We start from the raw sequence: 15912 nt of genomic DNA, 5'->3' as shown, positions 1-15912 counted from the left end.
CTTAGAATGATCTATCATCATCCTTACATATTTTACTGCTAATGAAGCAAAAATACATTTTTATTGAGATAATCAAATATAAAACTCAAGCGTCTCTTCAATTTCCTGATACAATTAATGGAAGGATAGAAATTTCGTTTCAAAGGCAGGAAGGCTCTTCTTCACCGCCACAGCCATGGTAATTAAAGCATCTGGCTGCTTCCCTTTCAGGTCTTAATAGAGGGCGAGATTATTCGGGTTCTACAGATGGCGGAGTCTATGTCATGCTTGGTTTGCTCTATAAAGAGGGAGAAAAGCCTTTGGTGAGGCAGAAATGCTGTCTGTGTTTTCCTCCTGGGGTGTCTTCAATGGAGACTTTGCCATCTTGTGTCCTTAACCTCCCTTTCCTTTCTTCTTGGAAGAGGTGTTCTTTATTATTTTCTTTTCTGGGAACTTCCTTTCTCCTCTCAACTGCAGCTTTATGCTTCCAAGTGGGAATACCTTTAATTAGGTGTGTTCTGGCTCCTGGCTCCTAATTATTGCAAAGAGTGGGTACCTGACTCAGGATACATCAACTTCTTCCTGGAGATTTTAAAACATGGGAACAGAGTGAGACGTGGCTGGTTTTGTCCTAGGGTCTGAAGTTCTTGACAGGCAGATTTCCCACCATGCAGCAGGGCAAAGATGGAGGAGGCAATGTACAAGAAGAAAGAGAGGATTAAATGTGCAGAATAAAAACATGGAAGCTTCCTACTCAGTCTCATTTCCAAATACCTTTCTGTTGATTCCTCAATCCGATTAAACCAGATGCTAAAAGAAGCATGGAGACTCACAGTAATGAGGCAAAGCAGCCTGAAGGGTGTTTATGTCTCCTAGGGGTGACTTTATGTCTCACCGCACCGTGCCCAGTTAGTTACAGCAGTGTTTCCTATAGCATGAATTTTAATTGTTCTTAATAACGAAAACCCAGAATCAGATATTAGGGGGTGAAAGCCGAGCACTCCATCACTAGAGTTCCTACCTCTACCGATGCTCAGGCTGAAGCGGCTATCCTTTCTCTACAAATCCTCAGACTGAATCTCTCTCTCTCTGCGAATCCTCACACCGCATCCAAGCTCCTGTCTCCTCCTGCCTTATATTCCTCTCTGTCCAACCATATCACTCCCGTCTCCACCTCCCTGGTGCTGGGATTACAGGCATGTGATCTCAAGTGCCAGGATCACCTTTGTGTGAGCTCTGTTGCTCTTTTAGACAGACTCAACCTTGTTTAGCCCAGGGTGGCCTTGAACTCACAGAGATCCCTCTGCCTCTGTCTCCGGAGTGCTGGAATTAGAGGTGCGCGCCACCACTGCCTGGCCTTTATGGCCAACTAGTGGTTCAGCTCTGCACTCTGAGCTTCAGGTAAGCTTTATTTTTTAGATTACAAACAAAACATCACTACGACTGTCCACTGACCCAAAACATAGCTTATGCAATCCTTCTGGACACTAGGCTCTCGGAAACTCTTGTTGAAATCCATCAGAGTGCCCGTTTGAGAAAAAAAACCTGAGAGGCAGGTTCTAGTCCTGTTTGCTCACACAGCTTCAGAAGAAATCAAGGTCAAGCGAAGCAAACAAGAAATTGAGTCTGGCCTAGGCTGGAGGGTTCTGACGACTAAACAGGAGAAAGTCTGCAGGCGAGTGGGTGCCCTAACTAAGATGCCGGTGCTCATGTCTCAGGGCGGCCTTCTAATGCCGCAGTAACCTGTCCTTGTTGTGCGGAGCCCCGGTTTCCTCAGTTACAAAGGGGGAATTTTAGCAATAGAAGCTTCTTTAGGCAGTTAATATAGCAAGAATCTGGTAATTAGCATGTAAGTTCCCTGTCATATCATGAGTGCTGGCTAGAGCCGGGTCAGCCGGGTCAAAGTAGCCCAGTAATTATCCTATCATATCCGATGAGGAAGCGTCACGTGAAAGAGGTTAAACAATGACAAGCTCACCCGGCCGCTTGATTCTAGAGTGGGCGTTCTTACCTAACTGTTCCAAGCTTACACGAACTCAGTGCACAACATGCTCGAAGTAATTCCTGCTTCTGTACGTTGTTTAAATGATGTTTCACCTTTCCAGTGTAGGACACTAAGACACTTGATTGATTTGCGCACGTACTTATCCCCTGACAGCCGCCAATGATGCTGACAGATAAATTGGTGCCGACTTGTCACCTGAGACCTTCTTGCCTGAGCAAGCGTTTCCCCAATTTGTCCATCAGCGAGCTAGGAGCGGACGTTAAGGTCTAGTTCGTGCTAGGTCTATTCTCCTTTCTCCGTTGCTTCCAAGGTCAGTGAAAACTGTGACCTACTAGAAGAATGAAATTGCTGCTTCCCCCCCCCCATAACTTTTCATTTACAAAACCTGAATTTTCTAGGGTGACAATTGCGATCTTCCTTTGACCAATAAGGGAAAAGTCTCAGAGGGTACTGGTAATTGATCCAGACACAAATAGCAAGGAGAACCGGGTTCAAATCTTCAGGACTCTGACCAGGTCAAGTGCTGTTAGGCAGTTCGCATGACCTGAAATTCTCAGCATCCTTCAGAAGGAGACATGATATATCATGAAGTAGCCACTTTCTTTTCTTTCCTTTTTTTGTTTTTGTTTTTGTTTTTCAAGACAGGGTTTACTCTGTGTTGCTTTGGAGCCTGCCCTGGAACTAACTCTTGTAGACCAGGCTGGCCTTGCACTCACAGAAGCTGCCTCTGCCTCCTGAGTGCTGGGATTAAAGGCGTCTACCACTACCGCCCGGCTGTGGCCACTTTTAATAAAAGAATATTTCTGGTTCGTGGAAAATCACCCCCATAATCAGGCAAGCCTTTGAACATGCCAGATACAGATTATCCAAGACTATCTTTTTAATAAAACTTCACTTGAAGCTTCATGTTAATTACTTGCTATTGCAAAATTAATAGAGAAACAAAGGCTTGCCATGTTTGGTCTTTATGGTTTAAGGGTTATTTCTATGCCCCTTTCTCTTTTCTTAATGTCTTCAAGCTTTATATTCTCTTTTAAAGTAAGATTTATTTATTATACTTTATAATTGTTAAGGGGAGGGAGTGAGGAAGAGGAGCAGGAGGAGAGAGGGGGGAAGTGCTGTGTGCAGGTGAGTGCATGGACCCACAGAAGCCAGAAGGATGTTGGAGTCTTTGGACCTAAAGTTACAGGAGGTTGAGCACTGCCAAATGTGGTGCTGGGGGCCAAATAAGGGTCTTCTGCAAGAAAAGCAAACACTTTTAAGCACTGAACAGCCTCCCCCCGCCCCCAGCTTTATGTTCCTATAGGGCTTTCCTTCTCTCGTTTCTATTTCATGGTAAACAATAGAATAGGAATAAAATTGTTTAAGTATTTTTTTTCCTCCTAAACCAAATAGTGAATTTTATCTTAAAGAATCACATTTTCTTCAATAGGGATTTTATATGAATCCCTGGCTTTTGAAACATGACCATTATTGATGGTTTTGGAACTGATTTTTTTTTTCGAGACAGGGTTTCTCCGTAGCTTTTTGGTTCCTGTCCTGGAACTAGCTCTTGTAGACCAGGCTGGCCTCGAACTCACAGAGATTTGCCTGCCTCTGCCTCCCAAGTGCTGGGATTAAAGGCGTGTGCCACCACCGCCCGGCTCGAAACTGAAATGTTTGGATATGAAAGAGAACATGTCATCTGTCCATCAACACATGTTCTTGTTTTTAATTCATTTCAAATTGTTATTACTTGATGTGGGTGTGCATGGTGTGTGAGTGTGGGGATGCACATGCCCTGGTTTGCCCTGGGGTCAGCGTGAGAAAACCAGCCTTGCACTGCAATGCTTTTACTTACTGAGCCATCTTACTGGCCGCTTGAAATGTGTGTGTGTGTGTGTGTGTGTGTGTGTGTGTGTGTGTGTGTGATGTACGTATGTATATGTATATATGCACATTAGGGACCCAGGGTGCTACTTTATACATACAATGTGTAGTTATCAGGTCTAGGATTTTTCTTTAACATGTTAATATAAATCTCACTCCTCAGGCATTTGTTAGCCTAAAGGCAGTTTTCAATGTCATAAGTTTGTGTTCATCCTAGTAGAACAAATATTTCAAACACTTGAAGTAAGCAGTTCAGAAGAATTTCATTTGGAAAGGGTGTGTGTGTGTGTGTGTGTGTGTGTGTGTGTGTGTGTGTGTGTGGTGTTCAAGCTCACTTTAGCAACTGAGCTAAACAATAACCAGGGCCTAACTTAATTCTTGCACATTTATCTAAACAGAGCAAACTTGTGCCAACATAGAATGGAAGGGGAAGAAAAAGGCTAGAATCATGAGATGATTAAATGGGGTTTGTGAACACTTGTTCTTCGCAGTTTTCATCAGAGGTCACATTGCAATCCTGGAAGCTATTCTATGTACAGAATTGGAACATGTCACGAGAAGACAGTGTAAACATTTCACCTGCAAATTTTTCTCACTACTTCAAAAAAGCCCTTGCCCTCATGATTCTGTTGAGGGTTACCATAAGTTTGATATATGTTTGCACACATTAGCAATCAACATGTCTGAAGTACACACTATATTAATCTTGTGTCATGACAACCGACCCTGTATTAATATGCAATGCGAATACGTCTGATCTGCTCTCTGCCTGAGGCCATTTATCTGCAACTACTGATGCTGGAGGCTAAGCTGGCTGCTTTGCAGTCATTTCCAAATCTCTTCAGGATGGGTTTTCTCAGGCAGAGGATGCGCGGTCAAGATCTATGTCTTCCACATATTGTTCCTTTCTCGGACAGCTGGATCTGTCCCAGTTCACTGCCCCAGAGCAAACAGAAGCTATTAATATTTTAACGAATCACCTTTGGGATACGAGGGATGGGGGGGGGAGACCAAAGCAATAAGATTGCCAGCTTCCCCAAGGGATTGGAAGCCTGGGGCGGTTTCATCTCCTGTCAGCCTTGGTCCTTGAAATATTTCCCCTGCTAAGTCTCAACACTGTCGCTTCTGACTAGCCTGGCATGTGTGAGCTGTGCCATTCCGAGCTCTTCCTTTCTGTGGTTTGCAATTATCTGGTTTGCTGCTGGGGAAAGATGGAATCTCTAGACAGTGTTTGTAACATATTTCAAACCATTTGGAGAGAAGCAAACAAACAAACAAAAACCCTCGACCTTTAGCCCAAGGTAAGCTACAACTACTTCCTATTTTCTCATAAAATAAAAGCCAGCAGAGTTCATATCCGGCATTAGTTTGACTGATACTATGATAAAAGATCCATATTCTATTCCACACCTGTCAAGATTCTAACCCGTCAAGACTCTGTTAAATGTCATTGACAAAGAGCCCCCAAGCCACTGTGGTTCTCCTGGTGAGTTTTCTACAGGCTTGAGCACCACATTGAATCTGACTTTTCTACTTCTGGGGTTTCCAGCCCCTGAAGCCGCGACTTCGAAGGCACCATGCAAAGTGCACCGAAACCACTAGATGGCAGAAGCACACCGCCCAAGAGAAGCATCTTCAGGCAGAGGGTTTCAGCTCTCTCCCAGTCCTGGCAGATGTGGGGGAGGAGTTGCTGATTATTGATTGGTTCTCTGACCCCTGTCTCCTCCTCTTCTCCTCCAGCCCTAATTGCAATCCTGGACGCCATTCTCCCAAGGGCTCCTCAAGTGCTCTGTCAGGGTGGGTGGCTTCAAAATCTGTCCTGCTAGACCCCGTAAGTGGATCTGCAAGACTGCAGAGCCTCTGAGTATCTTTTAACTTACCCAGCAAGTTAGAAGAGAGCCCTAAATATGCCCCGGACTGTGAGCTTTAGCTTCTCCTACAAATAGTGTGTTGAGTCTCTGGTTGACACCCCTGGTTATCTACCATGCTGTCTCTCTTCATTCATTTTTCTCTTTCATGAAATGTGTATGTACTTCCTGTCGTAAGTTAGGTGCCAGGAATACAGCCATGGCTGAGACATATTCAGGCCCTCAAGAAGCCTTTGCTTTAGGTAGCAGAGATTTTAAAGGGCACGCACGGTAGAGGAGCAATAGTCGCCACAGTAAGGGCGGAGCTACGGCGTGTTAGCGTCTCAGTCGTAGAAGATCAAGAGTACAGAGAGGGTAGGGACAATTATGAGTGAGCCAGGCAAGGAGTGGGGGTAGGAAAATCCCAGCCTAGTATTTCAGCTAGAGATAAGCGTCTGCGAAGGTCTGTGAAATAAGGCGTCATTTGGCTAAAATGAAGCCTGGGTTGAGGGCAGTGGTTCAGCTGCAGAGGCAAGCCAGAACCAGATTGAGCCAGTCTCCTGTGCCCCGCCGAAAACAAAACAAAACAAAACAAAACAAACAAAGATACCAGCAACAAAAACCTTCCGCCAGAATTTTCTTTGTCAGTGGAGGGCCATTAGAGGTCTCGTAAATGGCAGAGACCTGGTCAGACCTTTACAGACAGAGCATTCTGGGGGCAGCAAGAGAGAAGATAGTAGAGACCAAGGCAGAAGGAATTACCAGGACCACAGCCAAGGCCATGGTGAGGGGACCTAGTAACATACTGGGAGGAATTGAGGGCTATCTGGAGGTTATTGTATCTGTGACGTGAGAAAACAGCTGACTCACGAGTGGCCCTCTGGGGTAATGACAAAGAGTGAGTAGCCACTGAGTACAGCAGGCAGGAAGTTAGCGTTGAATCTCTACGTGCAATGTTCTATGTGGCCCAAAGCGGTAAGTTCACATCCATTCCCCTGCTCATCCACTTGAGAGGCTTCTGTGGATGGCAGGCTTTGCATCCGGCTCTATCTGGTTGAAACGCAGCATTGGGGTGAATAAAAGGGCTTGCTTACCCATCCTCAAGGAACTAAGAGATCAGCTTTTCTCCATAATAAATTCTTTCTTTGTGCTTGCTTCTATCAAATGTTTTGGATTTGGCTGCACACGCTTTTTTTCGAAGTGTTTTAATACGCACCTCAGCAAAGATGGACTAGAAGTTGCTCAGGGTGAGTCAGCAAGCACTAAATTGATGGTGATACAGGAAGAATAATAAAAATATGTGTTGTCATTCAACACACTTGGATACAGTTCTCAGAGGGAGTTTTTAAGCACAGTTTTGAGGTTTTCTACCATTAGTATTGCCTGAAAAAAAAACGAAATAAAGGAAGGAAGAAAAGAGGGGGGGGAGGGGGGGAGACAACATTTGAGTCATCACTGATTCCTGGGGACATTCTCAAAACACACAAATCGACATACAAAACAAGGAAGCATAACAGAAAATAGCTGGACACCTAGGCTCTGAAGTATGAGGATTGAATGTACAGTCCACACGCTGATAAATTGTAAACACTGGTAGAGCTCTGGTCTCCTGCAGGTCCAGGCTTCAGCCAACAATGCATGTAGACCTTTCCCCCATTCCAGTGCCTTACTAGGCTGTAAATAGAGAGAACAACAATACATTCTTCCTTCTTACTCTTACCGTCTCCTAAGGTCTGAAGATCGCAGACAAGGAAACAGGTGCAACGCATTGCTTTAATAAACACTAACCTGTCCTAACTCCCTGAATTTCTCTCCTTTGTACCTCCGTGGAAAGAAACGTGTGTCTGTGCTTGTGAGACATTGGGTACCCGAGCCGCGATGACACAAATGCACTGCCACGCTCATCACTACAGAGCTCGGATCCTGCTATGCCGTCTTCCCATGAAATGAGCACCTGCTGCAAAGAGACGGGTAGTCTCCTCTGTTCCTGGAAAAAGCTGCTGCTGAGAGGTGGGAAGTGTGCGAGGAGGCTTCATCTCCTGTATCTCCTCACATTGATTGCAAGCAGCTGCCTGGAGCGCCCTGCTGAGCTGTGTTAGTAGCAAGGGGGGGGACTGTCTTTCAAATGAGCAATTGTTTAGCAAAAGGAGAGCAGAGGCACACTGAGTGTACTCCTTAATCTTCCACGACACCATAGCTTAGTCAATAGTATTGACATATTTAGAGAAAGGAGGCGTAGAGGAGTCGAAACGTACTGTTAAAACCTGGGAGATCAGATAAGCAATCTCAGGTGGAGATGGGCGGCTACTGAGTCTTAGGGACTCTGTGCTACTGAGTCTTGGGGACTCTGGCATTCAGACCTTTGGGCCGGTCTGTTTGTGAGCAGAGTTGAGGGATAAGCATTTGTCGTTATGGCTTCTGAATTAGTGAAAACCCATGTCCAGGAAGGCCACTTTTATCTGTGGAGCACAGATAAAATAAAAATAAATAAAAATGCAGTGATCAAATTAGGATAATTTGCATAACGATCACTAGAACTTTTTTTTTATTTCCATGTATTAAGAAAGTCTTTTAATTTAGCTTGTGTGGTCACTAAGACTGAAAAGAAATTCAGCAGGTAGAAAGTTTGGGGACATGAGAAACAGTGAAAAGCTTGTTTTTGCAACCATACTTCTGAAGGTTAGGTTCCTGGTTTGGGGGACTCATTCTGTGCTGAGGTCATGGTCTCCTAATATTTTTGTTTGACCATTCGAGATTGCTCAAAGACACAGTTTGAAAGTAGCTTTCTTATGACTTTGACGAAACCCCTATCTATTGGCAAATAACTGAACTTGTAAAAAATAAAAACTATGATACAATAGCACATTGTCCAAGAAACTCATGAACTTTGCTTGGATCAACTTTCAAAGCCATCGAGTGTGATAATTAAAATACATAAACTCAACTTTAATGCTTTTGGAAAGAAAGTACTATCCAGTTTTGCCTCCATATGAACGGTCTACAGAATTGTGTATCTCCATAGGATTTCCAGATTCCTGGGCAGGCTGGTGCTTGCCTCTTGGCCCCTTAGCTCCCCAGACTCCCCATCTCTTGTCCATCACTACAGCCTCTCTGACCTGAACTCTTCTGCTTTCCTATCTGCAAAGCCTTTTGTAAATTCACTGCGCCAGCACCAAGTCCCTTTCTCAAGGTCCTTTTAACTTAGGCACAATTCCGTTTGTTATGAGAGACGGTAGATTCATGCTTACACATGATGAACGCAGGTTCAATGGAAGCCTTTGATTTTGAAAGCATTTGCATGCAAGTTTTATCCACACATTCTGTTAGTGATGTGAGATTGCTAATGTAGCTTATTTCTCACTTAAAGGGTAAACAAAAGCAAATTGGAAGTGCACCAGGCATTCTTCTTTCAGGCCACCAACCAGCTCCCAAATCATGACATATTATTCATTGTGAATGCTTGGCCTCACTTAGCCATGTTTCTGACTAGTGCTTTTAAGTTAAATCAACCTGTTTCTCATTATCTACCTTTTGCCTCAGGATTATTACCTTTCTTCCGTATGTCTTACTTTCATTGCTTCTCTATGTTTGGCTGACTGACATCTGCCTGGCTTTGGGCCCTGGGCATCTTCCTCATTCTCTCCTTCTCCTTCTCTTCCCTCCCATTTTTTCTTTCTAAATTTCTCCTATTTATTCTTTCTGCCAGCCAATCCCACCTATTCTTTCTCCTGCTTAGGTATTGACCATTCAGCTTTTTATTAGATCAATCAGGTGCCTTAGGCAGGCAAGGTGAAGCAGATGCAACCTCTTTACATAATTAAACACACATTCTTTCATTGTTAAACAGATGCAACACAAACAATAGTAACACACCTTTACACAGTTACAGTAACATTATGCAGCATAAACAAATGTAACACATCTTTGCCTAGTTCACATAATATCCCACAACATTGGACGGAAGCAGATTTTTCTTTCTGCCTTTTAGAAGTCCTTGGAACAGGTGTTATCCAACAAGTTGAAATGTACAGAAAACAAAAATGCCAAGGACTTAGCCTTGGCAGTTGATACTGTATTTCTTGCAATTGAGTATCTCAAGATGGAGTCACAGAAACTGCTTGTGCCACATAGAAGTACATGTGAAATAACTTTTTCTCTTAAAAAAAAAATAAAAGTACTTTAAGATACTGCAGACTCAAACTCAATGCCAATGTTTAAATGATGTGGTAACCCGAGACATCTGTGTGGAGGGACACAGAGCTCAAGAAGAGAAGGAGAAAGCAGAACGAGAGAAAACAAGAGCGACAAGCCGTTAGCTTCAGCCATGACGGTGGTTTATGAGAGCCCTCCTGGATTTGCTGTATGGGCTCAAGAGATCAGATGCTGACTATCCCACAATGGCAGTGTGATGCTGTGATGAGAAAGCCAGGAATTGTTCCATCTACAAAGCTGAACGCCTCAGAGCAAGAAGGACCAATGATGCACCTTTCCTGAGATAGAAGGTCAGGGACTCTCACACAAAGTCAATGGTGCAAGTCTTCCTAAGCTCTGGGCTTGGGCAGGACATCTTTTGCCAAATGGAACCCTAGCATCTGGAACACTGGAGGAGTAACTTTAGAGGTGTTTGTGTAAAGGTGTCTCTGTGTACCTGGTCTAGCCTACTGGAAGACAATGTATGATGAGTCCCTCAACATGGCTCAAATAGAAAAATGTAATGAATTAGCAGGAGCCTATTAACTTATGGTTTTCAAGGTTGGGAGTCTCAAGTGGGTCGGCAAGGCTGCATTCCATCTGAATGATAAAGACAATATAGTTTCCAGCTTCTAGGACAGACTGGTACTTGCCTGGTACAATCTTCTTCCCTGACTCTGACAACTTATTCCCATCATTTCGCCCCTTTAACTTTGGACTCTCCTGCTTTGTTATTTACAAGGGCTTTTGTGGTTACACCAGGCCAGCATAATGTCCCTTTCTCAAAATCCTTAACCTATAATTCTATTTGTTATGTAAAGCAATACATCCATACTCAAAGTTATGGAGGAGCTAGGATCACAGAAGCTTCTATACCATGGTCCCCATGGCATTTTTATAGTCATGACATTTGTAGACTCCTCTATTCCAATTAAACTGTCATCTATCATCCGAAATTTATTAAGCACTAATCTCTACATTAGCTCTATGCAATACCTTAAAAACCAAGTTCAAAAAGATGGAGCCTAACTCATCATGATATTTAATAAGATATAATTCAACAGGCTCATTAGGGAAATAGTGAAAGATCTCCTTGGTCTTTCATTAACTCAGATATTAAGTAGTCGGTTTGTGGTTCAAGCATCTAATTGCGAAGATTATTACTTGCCTTGTGGGCTATCTGCTGCTCGGAGCATCATCTGCAGCGTCAGCCTCATCGCTTTGGAAAGAAGGTAAATGTAAAGTTGATCACCATTGATTACATCTGCCCACATTACCTGTGTCTACACCTCACCAGTGGTTCTCCTTAGGCCTTTGTAGCTTCTTTGTGGGAAGAATGTAGAAAACTTTGAAGCTTTAAGACAGAAAAGCCCTGGTCTTCTAAGTTCATTTTTTGTGGGAGTCTAAAAAGCAGGAACTCTGAGGAAATCATGGACAGGGGGTGCCTGGCACATGAGATGTCAGAGGGGACCAGAGGCTCTATTTGGAAACTGAGCTAGGCATTCTTCGTATGATGTTTTGGCAAAGAATATGGCTACATTCTGCCATGTCCTGAGAACTTGCATGAAGCAAGAGACACTTAACTAATTTGATTGACAGAGAAAGTTTCCAGACCACATCACAGTCATGTTGTGTCATGGTTTCTATTCACCGCTCTTCTCCAGATTCACTGTGAGAGTAAGAAAATGGTGGAGCAGAAAGATTTTTTTTAAAGTGTGGAGTTTGGTGAGCAAATATATATAAACAGTTTTAAAATTCTGGATAAGGCGAGCACAGCCAGATGCAAAATATCTGCCATTGATAAAGAGACCAGGCAATGGAAGACAAACCTGGTTCCCTTCACTGGAGCAAGAAGAACAGAATCTGGAGCACAAGATCTAAACCATCAAAGGCTCCATCTTCTGAGAATTGCATTTGAAAGGAAAGAGCTAAACTCAGAAGACCACTGAAGGGGTTCCCTGTTCCTCAAAAGCTCCCATCTAGAGAAATAACTCCCCAGGGTCAGCACAAGGAAACAGAGGCAGCCACAATCCAAACAAACCAGACTCTGCTCCAAGCCAGCAGAAGGGCTCTGTGGCAGTGCACACATGGTACTGACTGAACAGGCATGAATAGATGAAGGCTTGAGGGAGCCATAGGGTCCGGCACCACAGTTTCACAGACCCACGGAGGCCAGGAGATGTATGGCAGGGTTGAGGATTTTTCAGGAAGCTGTTGGAAGACCACTGCATACAGCTGTGAAGGTGACACCAAATTTACAGTGGAAGCCTCAGAATATTGGAGATACCAGAATCATGGAAAAATCCTCTCGGGAAAGCTGCGGGCACAAAGAGAGGCTAGATGTGCTTCAGGCAGCAAAGCCGGATAGGTGGGGCTTTACCAGGTCTTTGAGTCCAGATAACTTCCTCCTGAGTCCCAGATGCTAGACATGAATCTGCCACATTTGGTGCCTACCTTGTTGGATCTAAGTCAACCCAGTCCTTGCTATAAAATTCACTAATTCCTTTGAAATGAGTGTCGTTATTCTGTATCATTATGTACTAGAAACATGTAAGTTGTCCTTTATGCTAAAGGAGTTCACAGTTAAGAGACTTTCTTGAGTCTCAGATTGAACTTGGACTTTGGATTTTTAAATAGTCTAGGGATTGTTAAAAGTGTGTTGGGATCTTTGAAATTGTAATGTTTTTGGGGTAATGAGATGACCAAGAATCTTTGAGGACATATGAAGGAAACTTATGACTTAAAGGTGATAGCTTTAGGTGTCAAGTTAACAAGGAATGGAATTGTCATGGTCAATAGTTACTCTCGATGTTACAGGATCTCCCCTAAAAGACAGGCTTCTAGACATGCTAGTGAGGAGTTGTCCAGATGAGGTTAGCCTGTGGGCAAAAGTATAAAGGATTATCTAGATAAGGTGAATTGAGAACACTGGCTCTTCAGCGGTTAGCATCATTCTCTGAGCTCGAGTTCTTTGTTGAATACAAAGGAGGAGGCAAACAAAGGACCAGAATCGATCCCTCTCTGTGGCGAAATGTGACCAGCTGCCCCAGCTTCCTGATGCCATGCCTTGCCATGACATCTCTGTGACTACCAGCACAAATGGACACCCTTCCTAGAGTGACTTTTGTCAGGTGTATTGTTGCAGCAGTTAGACAAGCAGCTACAGCCTGTAATGTTGCAAACAAGAAAATGATTTACATCTTGGGTGCTTTAGTAGTGGGATAGCTCATTATGAAGAAATAATAATTATAATTGCCTTGGAAAGAAAAGAAGGCATCTAACTGTATCTAAAGCAACTTCCTAATCAAACATGGTCTTGTGAGAAAAAAATCTTAACCCCTGTTCTGTGCTTGGTAAGTCATTCTGGAAGAGAGCCAGCTTGTTAAGAATAGAGAACCTGGGTTTTTTTTTTGTTGTTGTTGTTTGTTTGTTTGTTTGTTTGAGAACCTGTTTCAACATTAAATATTGACACGAGTGACTGTGAGTGTGGTTCAATCATTATCCCTTCAAGACCTGTTTCCATTATCTGTAAAATTAAATTTGGACCGAACAATATGCATGATTTTTTCTATACTTTAAATTTTTATGATTCTAATGATTTTGGAGAATATTGAGATGAACAAATCAATAAACTAAATGGAGGTGGAATTGTCGCTCCGAAGAAAGAAGCCAATTTCTAAGGTAATAGTTCACCGATAAATTTGTCAGTTCTCGGCAAACGATTTGAGGCGTCAGACTGCAGCTTTGCAAAGTGCCATTGTTCCGAAAGTGGAAAACTTTTACTGAACTGGTAACAGTGAGCTTTTAAAGCATGGTTAGACAAAGCTTTCCTAATTCCACTGTCATCAACACAAGTACGGTCTTACCTGCTGTTCAAAATGATTTCAACGGGACATGTATTTCAAACATCATGAGAAGCGTAGCTCCCTTCCTTCCTCTTTGCACATCTGAGCCCTCCATGGTTGTGACTCTTCCCACTTTCTTCTGAAAGTGATGTTGTACAGGATTGAGACAACAGAATGTGAGTAACGACTTATCCTCACTCTTGAGGGTGTGAGAAGAAGGGGACTTTTAATTTTCTGGTGTTAGATATCTCAGTAATGCGTAACTACATGCTAGAAAAAGTAAGCATTGTTTTGTAATAAGATAATAAAAAGTTATAGTTTTTGAAATGAAGAGGAGAAATAAGATAGTTTACATAATTTTAAGTATTATAACTGTAGACAAGTTTAAACTGTATATTGCATTATTTAAGCCTGACTTTATCTTGTTAGATTTTTGTCTACTTCTGTCTGAGTTAAATTGCTGTTGGCTTGAATCTACAAGAAGGTAAACACTGTGGTGAGAGGTTCTAGGGAAGCTAAGGGAATACAGAATAGGATAGCATAAATTCTGAATCAGGTAACGGTTACACTGGAGATAGCTAGGAAATGACAGAGATGGGATTTAATCATTTTTCCTTCTCTTCAGTTCAGACTACCAATTTGTACTTGTTCAGCTCCCCACTCCTACATCCACTGCCCAAGCCTGTCTGTGGATCGCTTAGTTTCTTTCCTCCATTTTGTGACTGGGGTAGGTTATGTTCATACTATATTACCTTAACACTGTCACTGTAATCAGTACCTAGCCCTAACTCAGCATCCATGAAGTGACAGCTCCTAGAGAGATGATACGATTGATCGCTACAGTAGGCTTACCTTCTTAGAACCTTTATAAGAAAATAACCCACATACAATGAATGCTACATGTTTAAAAAACACAGTTAGGTGAATTTTAACACATTTATTCTCTCATATGGAGCCATGACCAGAGTCAAGATAATGAACATTTCCGTCATGCAGTGAAGTTTCCTCATGCCTCTCCTTAATCCCTCAACAACACCCACTCTATCAAAGGCAACCATTGGTCTGTTGTCTGTCACTCTTGATTAATTTACATCTTCTATAAATTTATATAGTTTGAACTGTAGATGCTGAACCTTTGTTTTGGGGCTTTGTTCTCTATGTTGTTGCGGGTCCCACTATTTCATTTTTTATGTAGCTTTGGCATCCCCCTGCTGCATGGGCTCTCATTCATTTGTTTGCCCAATGATGGCTATTTCCTAGTTTTCAGATTTTAATATTATAAGCAAGGGTGCTGTGAGATTTATATATTAAAAAAGATAACTTCAAATCTACCATACAAAAAGACTAGATCCACTTTAACTCTGTAAATTTGTCTCGGTATCATTTCAGGTTACAGCAGACATCACTGAAAGATGGTCCCTATAATTCTACTCTTTGAATCCATCATCCAATGTTCCCAATACCTCAAATATCAGACAACATCCATCATATTCTTCATCTCTCAGCCTTGGTCTCATTTTATTCTGCCAGTGAGTTGGGCGCCTGCACCTGTGTGCACAGTGCCTTGTACTTTTTTCTCTATAAGCCTTTTCTAATAATTGCCTATGATCTGTTTCTCTCAGGAGATATTTTTTGTTTGTTTGTTTTCTTGTTTATTTATTGAGGTAGAGTCTATACAGCCTCAGGCAGTCTCAAATTTGAAATAATCCTCTCTGGGCCTCCTCAGTGATGATGTTACAGGCACGAACTTCTGTGCATGGCTCCCAGAACCTCTTTGACAGCAAGAAGTTTTCGTTGTGGTGTCTCCACAATTTATACCAGCTTCCTAAATATGTGCTATGATTGAAAATTAAGAGAAGATTGGTATCAATAATAGACACAAAAGGGAATTGAGAAAAATTCCTTAATTTGATCTTAATGAGGTCTGCTCAACTCCACCCATATCCTAAAGTTGTGTTATGCACACTGAATGGATGGATTGTATGGTATGTGAATTGTACCCCAATAAAGCTGTTTATAAAGAAGAAAGTGGGAAGTTGTCATTTGGATGGGATAATGCATCACAGTAGCCCAGAAAGTTTTCAGCATTCAGCACCAGCTCTCAGTGAGCTGGAAAATCAAATCAGCAAAACTTAACTTCCTGCTCACAGTCTATCCAGCATCCCCTCGCCCGAGT

The sequence above is a fragment of the Alexandromys fortis genome, unplaced genomic scaffold (genome assembly GCF_014885135.2).
Source record: "Alexandromys fortis isolate MF-2015 unplaced genomic scaffold, M_Fortis_MF-2015_v1.1 scaffold_281, whole genome shotgun sequence".
Taxonomy (NCBI): domain Eukaryota; kingdom Metazoa; phylum Chordata; class Mammalia; order Rodentia; family Cricetidae; genus Alexandromys; species Alexandromys fortis.
This window is presented reverse-complemented; position numbering follows the sequence as displayed.